Here is a 12,544-nt window from a genome sequence, read left to right as displayed (position 1 = left end):
TGGTGAACATGCCCTTTCCCAACTACTTTGGCACATGTTGCAGCCATGAAATTTTAAGTTAATTATTATTTGCAAAAAAAAAAATAAAGTTTATGAGTTTAAACATCAAATATCTTGTCTTTGTAGTGCATTCAACTGAATATGGATTGAAAAGAATTTGCAAATCATTGTATTCTGTTTATATTTACATCTAACACAATTTCGCAACTCATTTGGAAACGGGGTTTGTACTACAGGTAACTAACTCTGCCTGTCATGTTAGCACTTAATTGTTAAAGCTGCTAATATTAACAGTAAACATAAAATTAATACCGATCATGCAAATCGTGACAAAACAGCATCTGATTGGCAGGCTGTGCACGCTTCCTCCCTGTCTCACTGTCTGAGAATTGTTCTCCAAAGCGGATACAGTGTAATTTGTCCCAAAAATCTCATATCTTTCCTGAAATAAACATATATGCTTATTTTTCTACAAAACAATAATTAATGTTAATAGCTGATGGTTGAAGAAATGCACAATGCACACTTTTATTGGCCTTGACTTGCTTGTATTTGTCATTAGCTGACATGGAATTTTACTTTTGAGTGGTCAGCTCATATATTCTTCTAAAATAGCCATTATATTTAATTCAATATTTTATTATTCCATCCATCCATCCATTTTCTACCACTTATTCCCTTTGAGGTCACGGTGCGCTGGTGCCTATCTCAGCTACAATTGGGCGGAAGGCGGTGTACACCCTGGACAAGTCGCCACCTCATCGCAGGGCCAACACAGATAAACAGACAACATTCACACTCACATTCACACACTAGGGCCAATTTAGTGTTGCCAATCAACCTATCCCCAGGTGCATGTCTTTGGAAGTGGGAGGAAGCCGGAGTACCCGGAGGGAACCCACGCATTCACGGGGAGAACATGCAAACTCCACACAGAAAGATCCCGAGCCCGGGATTGAACCCCAGACTACTCAGGACCTTTGTATTGTGAGGCAGGCGCACTAACCCCTCTGCCTCCGTGAAGCCATTTTGTATTATAATAGTTACTAAAAAAAATAAAAAACCTGAGGAACCCTGACCCTGTTACCCTAATAAAGCTGTCAGCCTCTTAACAACTCACTGTTGAGTTTGCACATTCATGTTTCTTTGAAACTAAAGAACGTTAACGCTAATCAACTTGTTCGTTATCCATCCATCCATCCATCCATTTTCTACCGCTTATTCCCTTTCGGGGTCGCGGGGGGCGCTGGCGCCTATCTCAGCTACAATCGGGCGGAAGGCAGGGTACACCCTGGACAAGTCGCCACCTCATTGCAGGGCCAACACAGATAGACAGACAACATTCACACTCACATTCACACACTAGGGCCAATTTAGTTCGTTATCGTTTTTTCAAATGAGATTCGATATGAGAACCAATAAAGTATGGCTGGGCGATATATCGATATACGCGATATATCGCGGGTTTGTCTCTCTGCGATATAGAAAATGACTATATCGTAATATTCGAGTATACGTTCTCACGCAGTTGCTTTTAGCTGCGGGCATTACACTACAGGCTCTTCTCACTCCTTCTTGTGTCTCCTTCTCACACACAGCGAGCGCACAAACTTACATTAGTTAACATATATATACGCCCTCGCCCAGCAGAGAGGTAGCAGCTCGGCTAACGTTAGCTGTGATGCTAGCAAAACCGTGCGAGGAATAATACGAGAGAGAGAGAAGGTGCGGATCTGGTAACAAATGAATGAAGAATTAATTCCCAAGAAAAACAGCACGGGGTCCATCATCTGGCGATGGTTCGGCTTCAAGCGGGAATATGGCGAAAAATTTGTGAAGTGTGGGGCACAAGCGTTGCTACCAAAAGTAGCTTTACTGCTAATATGAAACATCGTTTGTAAAGTCACCTGCTAATAACTTTAATAAACACAGTTTTGGTAAATTGACATAGTTGTAATTTCCTTTGGTGCATGAAAGTTTAAAATGAGCATATATTAATGCAGTATGAACAAGAATGTTTTAATGTAGACACATAGAATCATCATACTGCTGTGATTATATGCATCAAGTGTTCATTCAAGGTTAAAGCAAAATACCGAGATATATATTGTATATTGCGATATGGCCTAAAAATATTGCGATATTAAAAAAAGGCCATATCGCCCAGCCCTACAATAAAGAACTGAACGTTAAACAGAATCGAAAGCGGAATCGGAACCGGAAAAATAGTATCTTTTCCCATCCTTATCTAAAACTACCATCTTCTAGTTAATCAGAAATGAGCTCTGGCATATTTAGCTGTCATCAACCCTTCCTAACAAATAATACCACAAAACACCTCAGAAATGTGTGTTTGCTTTAGAAGACAACAGAATGACAAGGGCAACAGTATGTTGTCCAAATAAAAGTTTGATAAAACTATAAGGAAACTTTGAGTATCATCATCTGAAAGTTGGCACAAGCATGTTTAGCTGTGGATTACTAAGTCACACAGTTTTTACTTCTACATTTTGTACAATTCTACCACTGATTTGAAAGGCAACAAAATTACTTTTGATTTTTATAGATTCAAAAGGGTGCTAACACGATCGGAAATTAGGAAAATTATTTTACATTTGTGTGCTTTAGAAGGCAGCAGAATGACAATGGCAACATTTGCCAACACCATACGGAAACAGTGAATATTATTACTTAAAAGTTAGCATCAGCAAGTTTAGCTTTTGATGACATAAAGTCATACAGACTTCTTATTTCTGAAGAAGTATGGAAGAGGCACTCACTGCTATCCAAAGATAACGTCAACCAAGGAGGATATTTATGCCCAAAACAAGCAGAATAAAGAGACAGCGGGTAAGCTAATGCATTGAGACTCAGGTACATTGAGTACACTTTATTTTAAGGACACCAGGTCAGTAGTTGCACATTTGGGACTATTTGGACAAGTTTTCAAGCTAAATTATCCCCACAAGTCTGACAAGAGTCAACAAGTTTGGACAAGATAAAATTCAGTTGATTTTTTTATGTATTTTTCAGGTGTACTCTTAAAAGAAAATTGGATTAAATATAAACCAAAAAGATGACAATAACGACACATTCGACCGCTGTCCCTACATTTTTGCACTTGTTAAAATATGGTATCTACAAAACCTTTTTACTAAGGTTTGTGCTATATAAACGACAATGATTACACACTCTGGCCAAGTCCCGCAAAATTGAGAGCAACAAGCTGCTACAAACATGTAATTATACAATCACTACGTTTCCATGCACTAAATTAGTCTGATTTCTCAAATGCACACTCTGTAATTTGACTATTGGTCATATGCCATGTGCCACCTGTACACTGGGGGGGTGCTTATTTCATTTTAGAACGGATAAATGAATTCCTTTTACAGTTGACCTATGACGTCACAAAAGCAATCTGCGGATCTTTATAACTTGTTTTAAGAGATGTCCGCAGTATTTTGGCACAGGTTACAAATATTACGTCTCTAATGGCAATGCTGATGTTAAATAACAGACAGCATCAAGAAACGATCATGGATTGCGCTACAAACACGACGCTGCTACCAATAATGTATCGGGGCGGAGGTCCGAAGCAAAGAACGACCGCCAGCAGAGTTTTTTCAAAGTAATTTTTAGACGAAGAATCATGGAAACAAAAACTTTTGAATGTCTCAGAGTTAATTCAAAAGGCTCTTTGGATTGCCTGAGACAAACTTTATTGATCCGCAATGGAAATTGTTCCACACAGTAGCTCATTTACAATGGATAGAAAGGAGTTTAATATTTGAAGGAAAAGATTTGTGCCCCAACTGACTCTGTTCCAGATGAGCTTTGCTATTGTTCGGGACTACCTTGCCAGTTGTGTAGAATACAAAGTTATTGTTAATCAGTTTGGAGTGCACAAATGCAACGTGAAAGAAGTTTGTATACGCCTTAGTATTCACCTTGTAATATATTTACCTACTTCATCTTTTAACTCATTCGTATTAAGTTAGAGTCCAAATTAAGCCAGCAAGTTTACATTTTCTTTAGCTACCTTTCTAAATAGATCTCGGTTTCTTTTTTTCTACCATTAATGCACTTCAAAATGTTTTGTTGATTCCAATCGCATTGATTGATTGATTGATACTTTTATTAGTAGATTGCACAGTACAGTACATATTCCGTACAATTGACCACTAAATGGTACCACCCGAATAAGTTTTTCAACTATTTTTAGTCGGGGTCCAGGTTAATCAATTCATCGTAATAATCTCGGTTCGTTAGTCCAACTTTTCAAAAACCGAACACATTGGATTAATGTGTTTCCGTGAGCTGTAGGAGGCTTATTTAGAGCCGAACTATTTGAGAAATCGGACTAATTAAGTGCATCGACACGTACTGACCATGGTGTCCTGAGAGCGGCTCGCACAGCTAAAAGTATGTCCATATACAGAGCGGAGCCACTTCTAACGGTGCGTTCCAGATGTACAAGGATGTCTAACTTCTTAATTCTATGTTTTCTACAATCCTACTACCTTTATGTAAGGCAGCAAAATGACACAGGGAACTTTTTTAAGAAATAAAAGTGTGCTAATCCTATGAGAAATTGGCTTATACAATAAAGCAAAAGTTAGCTTTAGTAGATCAATATTTAATGGAACAAAAAAACCTCAGAATTTTAAAGCACTCATATTACTGTGTTTTTAAAGGCAACAAAATGAGAAGGGGAACATTTTGATACAAATACAAGTGTGCTGACTCGATGAGATACTGCATGTCATTGTTAAAATCGGTTTTAGCATATTTTTCCGTAATCAACACTTATGGTATTTACAATACCACAAATGTCTTTGGAATAAAGAATAATTTCCACTTGTGTGCTTTAGAAGGCAGCAGAATGACAAAGGCAACTAATTTGTTGTCTAAGAAAGAGAATAAGCGGTAGGAAATTGATGGATGGATGGAATAAAAGTTTGCTGACACTATAAGGAAACCATGTGTGTAAATTATTATTTGAAAGTTTAGCATCTTGTTGTCTGTCTATCGGTGTTGGCCCTGCGATAAGGTGGCTACTTGTCCAGGGTGTACCCTGCCTTCCGCCCATGTGCAGCTGACATAGGCTCCAGCAACCCCCGCGACCCCAAACGGGACAAGCGGTAGAAAATGGATGGATGGATGGCATCAACATGTTTGGTTGTCGATGATGCACAGTCATACAGAATCAAAGGGGAACTGCACATTTTTGGGAATTTTGCCTATTGTTCACAATTGTTATGAAAAACACGACGGATGGATGCTTTTTTGTATTCTCGATAGGGCTGGACGATATGGCCTTTTTTTAATCTCTCGATACTTTTAGGCCATATCGTGATACGCGATATATATCTCAATATTTTGTCTTAGCCTACATATAATCACAGCACTATGATGATTCTACGTGTCTACATTAAAACAATCTTCTTCATACTGCATTAATAAATGCTCATTTTAAACTTTCATGCTGAGAAGGAAATCACAACTAAGTCAATTGACCAAAACTGTATTTATTAAACAGTTATTAGCGGGTGACTTTTCAAATGATGCTACATATTAGCAGTAATGCTACCTTTGGTAGCTACGCTTGTGCCCCACACTTAACAAATTAAAGGTGTCTATTCGACATCTTACCGCTTGAAACCGAACTACCGCCAGACGATGGACCCACTGCTGTTTTTCTTGGGAATTAATTCTTCCTTCATTTGTTATCAGATTTGCACCTTCTTTCTCTCGTAATACCACTTGCACGGCTTTGCTAGCATCACAGCTAACGTTACCCATGCTGCTACCTCTCTGCTCGGGGAGGGTGGGTGACGTTGCACGCATGACGTATGTAAGAAGGTGCGCTTCTTATAAGTCTCTGTGAGAAGGAAAGATAAGAAAGAGGGAGAGACGCATGCAGTTTAATGCCCGCAGCTAAAAACAACTGCGTGGGAACGTATATTTGAATATCACGATATAGTCATTTTCTATATCGCACAGAGACAAACCGCGATATATCGCGTATATCGATATATCGCCCAGCCCTAATTCTCGATATCACATAAACTTAAATAAAAGTCTTACAATGGGAGGTACTGTATTACGCACATAAAATCCAAAAGATAACCATCCAAAAAGTACCAACAATACTCCATTTACATTTCGGGACTTGAAAATAATCAAGTATTAGGAATATTGTTAGTACAAGCGCTAACGCAGACAAACCGTTAATTGCGACGCTGTGATAACAAGCTTGTGTACAATTTCAAAATGATCAACTAGCAAGGTGTTTCCTCGCTTCTTTGCTCCATGGAAGTTTATTGTAGATCATAAATCATGCTTCTCACCTGGAAAGTAAATGGCTGAAAACGTACTCCAACAAGATGGTACACTTTGTGTGTGAATTGTGTGAATTATATCTATATAGCCCTTTTCTTGAGTGACTCAGAGGGCTTTACATAGTGAAACACATTATCTAAGTTAGATTTAAACAAGCGTGGGTGGTACTGTGAGCAGGTGGGTAAAGTGTCTTGCCCAAGGACACAACAGCTGTGACTTGGATGGCAGAAGCGGGGATAGAACCTGGAACACTTAAGATGCTCACATGGCCGGTCTATCAACCGAGCCACGCCGCCCCACTTTGACATGGCGAGAACATGAAACGACGCTTGGGGTTTCTTTGCGAGGATTATGAGACATTTTTAATATAAATGGGAATATTAGAACATCCTAGCAGTCAGCATCCTAATGACAACAGACATAAATTGTTCTTCTCAGGTTTCACCAAGTTTACATTTTCACACTTTAGAATTTTGTTTACATGAATTTGAGTGTTTCCATGGTTGTGTTGACATTTTCTTTTTTTTCTGCCTTGATAGCTGAGGGGATTATAATTCGAGGAAAGTTACATTTGCAATACAAATTTTAACAATATATATTTTCACCTGGTCCATATTTGCTGTGGGTCATTAAAAATATCAATAATTATCAATATTGATCAATATTAAAAAAAACTTTTGTGATAAAGTTTTCAGTTGTATTGCCCAGCCCTAAATTGTGACGTAAGTAAGTTTGAGAAGGTGTGTGTATCCAAGGGAAAATTAGCATTATCAAATTTAGCTGTGGTTAATTCTACAGCAGCATCACTACACTTCAAACTAGGGGTGTAACGATTAGTTTTAACAATTCGATTCAATTCAGAGTTTGTGTTTGTCGACACGATTCAGAGGCAATACTATTTTACAACGAAATGAACCAAAAAATGATTCAGTAAGTTGAAATCGATATAGTAACCTTTTAGCAAACAAATTTCAACCATGGTGACTGGGTACAGGACCCTTCATTATCTTATTTGAATAAAGTGAAACCAACAACAGGTTGAATTAACAAGAGAAAAACTTTTTCTGCTCACAACATTCAAGCGATTTTCAAAAGAAGTACAGAAACCTACATTTTAACAGTTTATGTACCTGCCAAGTAAAGTAACCTCGACCATACAGTATCTGTTCGTCGCCCTGGCATCGGCGATGACAGTGTCCCAGGTGTGCGGAAGCATGTCTCCCCCCTCATGTTGATGGCGTTGGCCCCTTGCTTCGTATTTTGCGTAGCCTCCTTTATCCAACTCTTGTATTTATTTGTTTCTAACACTTAAATGATAAATAAATAAATGATAAATGGGTTGTACTTGTATAGCACTTTTCTACCTTCAAGGTACTACTTCCACATTTACCCATTCACACACACATTCACACACTGATGGAGGGAGCTGCCATGCAAGGCGCCAACCAGCACCCATCAGGAGCAAGGGTGAAGTGTCTTGCTCAGGACACAACAGACGTGACGATGTTGGTACTAGGTGGGATTTGAACCAGGGCCCCTCGGGTTGCGCACGGCCACTCTCCCACTGCGCCACGCCGTCCCTTCCGTTGTGTCGATCACGTCTTTTGTGGCATAAAGTTGTGTTATGGCTTTACTATATTGTGTCGTTTGTGTTTGTTGTGGCATAAGCAGTCGTGCCGTAGCTGATAGTTGATACGTTGTAATTAATGACATCATCTTGTGGCATTTACGTTTGTTATGACCTCTCTCGACCACCTTAAATATCCACCATCTTAGTTTTGACGACGCCACAGGCGGGCAAATAGACTTAACGTCCTTGTTATTAAAATTGCTAAACTTCATATACAGTCTGCCGTTCTTACATCCAATGTTTTCCTTTTGCTAGCAGCGATTAAATCAATCGATTCCATTTTAAAATGTTCTGGATCGATACATATTTTCCGTAGGGCAAAGTTACCGAGAACACATTGATATACTTGCAATTTAAGGTATATAAATCGATCTATCGAGATATCAATTAATGTTTGGTTGCGCCAACATGGTTTCACGCTGCAGATTGTCTGCATGGAGTGAGAAGAGAAAGTAAAAATGAGTGCTGCAGTAAGCAAAAAAATTATGGATAAAAAAAGAAACGACCTCAAGTGCGATGGCAGTTTTTTGGATTTTTTCAAACGGACAGTAATCTTTTGCTGCGCTGATCTTGTCTTTTCAACCCAAGTCTGTTCCCTACTCGGGTGTACAATATTGCTAAACTTCATATAAAGTCTGCCGTTCTTACATCCAATGTTTTCTTTTTGCTAGTACCGATTAAATCGATCATTCCCTTTTAAAACGATCTAGGATCAGTACCTATTTTCCGTAAAGGCAAAGTTACAGAGCACAGATTGATATACTTGAAATTTAGGGAATATACATCGATATAGCAATTAATCTTTGGTTGCGCCAACTTGGTTTCTCGCTGTTGATTCTCTGCATGGAGTGAGAAGAGAAAGTAAAAACGAGTGCTGCAGTAAGCGAAAAAAATATGGCTAAAACCAGTAAAGTCCTCCCGGTGCTATGGCAGTTTTTTGGATTTTTTCAAACGGACAGTAATCTTTTGCTACGCTCATCTTGTCTTTTCAACCAAAGTCCGTTCCCTATTCGGCTGTACAAAATTGCTAAACTTCATATAAAGTCTGCCGTTCTTACATCCAAAGTTTTCCTTTTGCTAGTACCGATTAAATCGATCGATTTCATTTTAATACGATCTTGGATCGATACCTTTTTTCCGGAAGGCAAACTCACGGAGCAAAGAATTATATACTTGAAATTTAGGGAATATAAATGGATCTATAGATATATCAATTAAACATTACACCCCTACTTGAAACACCAATATTTGCTTTATGGGGAAAATATCACCCTTCTAACTTAACTGCAACAGCTCAGCAAGCTTTGTTATACAAACCCTGTTTCCATATGAGTTGGGATATTGTGTTAGATGTAAAAATAAACGGAATACATCCATCCATCCATCCATTTTCTACCGCTTATTCCCTTTCGGGGTCGCGGGGGGTGCTGGCGCCTATCTCAGCTACAATCGGGCGGAATACAATGATTTGCAAATCCTTTTCAACCCATATTCAGTTGAATGCACTACAAAGACAAGATATTTGATGTTCAAACTCATAAACTTTATTTTTTTTGCAAATAATCATTAACTCAGAATTTCATGGCTGCAACACGTGCCAAAGTAGTTGGGAAAGGACATGTGCACCACTGTGTTACATCACCTTTTCTTTTAACAACACTCAATAAACGTTTGGGAACTGAGGAAACTAATCGTTGAAGCTTTGAAAGTGGAATTCTTTCCCATTCTTGTTTTATGTAGAGCTTCAGTCGTTCAACAGTCCGGGGTCTCCGCTGTCGTATTTTAAGCTTCATAATGCGCCACACATTTTCGATGGGAGACAGGTCTGGACTGCAGGCGGGCCAGGAAAGTACCCGCACTCTTTTTTTACGAAGCCATGCTGTTGTAACACTTGTCTTGCTGAAATAAGCAGGGGCATCCATGATAACGTTGCTTGGATGACAACATATGTTGCTCAAAAACCTTTATGGACCTTTCAGCAATAATGGTGCCTTCACAGATGTGTAAGTTACCCATGCCTTGGGCACTAATACACCCCCATACCATCACAGATGATAGCTTTTGAACTTTGCGCCCATAACAATCAGATCGGTTATTTTCCTCTTTGTTCTGGAGGACACCACGTCCACAGTTTCCAAATATAATTTGAAATGTGGACTCGTCAGACCACAGAACACCTTTCCACTTTCCATCAGTCCATCTTAGGTGAGCTCGGGATTGTGTTGATAAATTGGTTTGGCTTTGCATACTAGAGTTTTAACTTGCACTTACAGATGTAGCGACCAACTGTAGTTACTGACAGTGGTTTTATGAAATGTTCCTGAGCCCATGTGGTGATATCCTTTACACACTGGTGTCGGTTTTTGGTGCAGTACCACCTGAGGGATCAAAAGTCCATAATATCGTCGCATGCGTGCAGTGATTTCTCCAGATTCTCTGAACTTTTTGATGACTTTACGGACCGTAGATGGTAAAATCCCTAAATTCCGTGCAATAGCTTGTTGAGAAATGTTGTTCTAAAAATGTTCGACAATTTGCTTACAAAGTGGTGACCCCCACCCCATCCTTGTTTGTGAATTACTTAGCATTTCATGGAAGCTGCTTTTATACCCAATCATGTCACCCAACTGTTCCCAATTTGCCTGCACACCTGTGGGATGTTCCATATAAGTGTTTGATGAGCATTCCTCAACTTTATCAGTATTTATTGCCACCTTTCCCAACTTCTCTGTCATGTGTTGCAGGCATCAAATTCTAAAGTTAATGATTTTTGCAAAAAAAAAAAAATGTTCATCAGTTTGAACATAATATTTTGTCTTTGTAGCATATTCAATTGAATATGGGTTGAAAATGATTTATTTGTATTCCGTTTATATTTACATCTAACACTTTTTTTTATTTTTTAAAGCATGCTACCTGTGGATATTCCCTCAGTAAAGCATGTTTTAAAGTTCCTCCAAGAAGAAGTCGTCCTAAAATACACATCCAAACCCTTCAAACTATAAATAAACTTCATCATCAGCTGCAATCCAGACTTCCACCCCCACCACCACCTCCCTCCATTGAATCTCAGCGCCCCACTTGGACAACTCATGGCGGACACAAAAGTCAACCCCATGGCGCTTGAAAAACTCCTGGAACTTTTTTTTTCTCCCTTTTTCCCCCCTAAAAGAAGTTGTTCCTGTTTTGCCACAGAGCTGCTTCTGCTGCTGCTGTGGTGAATGTGTATGTGTGTGTGGTGATGGGGGGGGGAAGGGAGGACTTGAGCATTCATGGAGCCTCGGCCAGCGCAAACAAAGTCTTCCCCGAAGAGGGAGGCACAGAACGGGGAAGAACAGCGACGTCTTGGGCCCTTAAAGACACCACGAAGCAGTCCCACCTCCAGGCGCATTGTTAATAGAAAAGCCCCACTCCGGGCCCTCTTGCTCGGCTGTTCAAGTTAGCTAGCTCCGTTAACAATGTAACAATTAAATCGCTCGCTTGGCCCAAACACAAGGCCTATAATCTCACCGCGCCGTGGAAAAAGCAGCACAAAATAAAGAAGAAAGAGCAAAATAATACAAGACTTACGTCCACGGAGCTCCATTGTATCCCCCTTTCCTCCATTTTCAAGCACGGGCGGTCCTCCAGTATCGGCAGCTAGAAAAACAGCATTTGTCCGCGGCTTGTGCGCCATGCCGAGACCATCGTGAATAATAATCCGCTTTTGTCGCTCTGCCGCCGGGGGAGAAGACGGAAGAAAAGCCGGGCTTCTAACGTGGACACAGAGCACCAGGCTGGACGCAACGCGGGGGCCAGCCAGCCTTCTTCGGGTGGGGAGGGAGGGGGGGACGGATACCGGAGTGAGATGTCCCCGGGAGGAGGACCCCGCGTGTGCCCGTTGCCAGGAGGCGAGCTGTGGCTGTGGTGGTGCTGCTGCTGGTAGTGCTGCTGGTTCTTTTTCTTTTCCCACCCCCTACAATGTGGATTCGTCGAGGCCAAAACAACACTCACCTGGGACTTTTAATTCCAAAAACGCCACAGCAAAAAAAAAAAAAACATTTTCACGGCACCATCGTAAAATCCCCCCCCCAAAAAAGAAAACGTCTCCCCCCCCTTTCACCCGAGTTTTCCAGTGGTCCTACTCCATTGCACCCCAGTCAAACGTTTCCTGTCGTCGGTCGGTCTAGCAGCGCGCACACCCCCACGCTGGGCTCCAATGGTTCAGTCCGAATTCTAAGTAACAATTCTAGGTCAGGTCTGTGTGCCAGTGAGGCTGCTGTCCCACACAAGACACACACTCCTGTCCACCTCCACAGAAACAACGTCACTAAATCTATAACGCCCACTTTTTTTTTTTCTAGTTTGGTCTTGTTTGGTCACTTTTTGGACATACAGTGGGGCAAAAAAAAGTATTTAGTCAGCCACCGATTGTGCAAGTTCTCACGCTTAAAATGATGACAGAGGTGTGTAATTTTCATCATAGGTACACTTCAACTGTGAGAGACAGAATGTGAAAAAAAAAAACGGAATTCACATTGTAGGAATTTTAAAGAATTCATGTGTAAATTATGGTGGACAATAAGTATT

At 40.3% G+C, this 12,544-nt stretch overlaps 1 protein-coding gene across 3 annotated transcripts in view; it reads right to left on the bottom strand.

Annotated features, from left to right (window-relative positions):
- The window catches only part of bcl9 (BCL9 transcription coactivator), a 97,995-nt gene extending 85,852 nt beyond the window's left edge, over positions 1 to 12,143 (bottom strand). For 2 of the 3 annotated variants that reach the window (XM_061879152.1, XM_061879154.1), the window contains exon 1: positions 11,546 to 12,143. The gene's annotated coding sequence lies outside the window, so the exon portion shown is untranslated. The remainder of the gene's footprint in view (positions 1 to 11,545) is intronic. The other variant, XM_061879155.1, reaches the window with a different exon arrangement.
- Positions 12,144 to 12,544: the final 401 nt, after the last annotated feature.

This window comes from Nerophis ophidion, linkage group LG19, assembly GCF_033978795.1.
Source record: "Nerophis ophidion isolate RoL-2023_Sa linkage group LG19, RoL_Noph_v1.0, whole genome shotgun sequence".
Lineage (NCBI taxonomy): Eukaryota > Metazoa > Chordata > Actinopteri > Syngnathiformes > Syngnathidae > Nerophis > Nerophis ophidion.
This window is presented reverse-complemented; position numbering and strand designations above follow the sequence as displayed.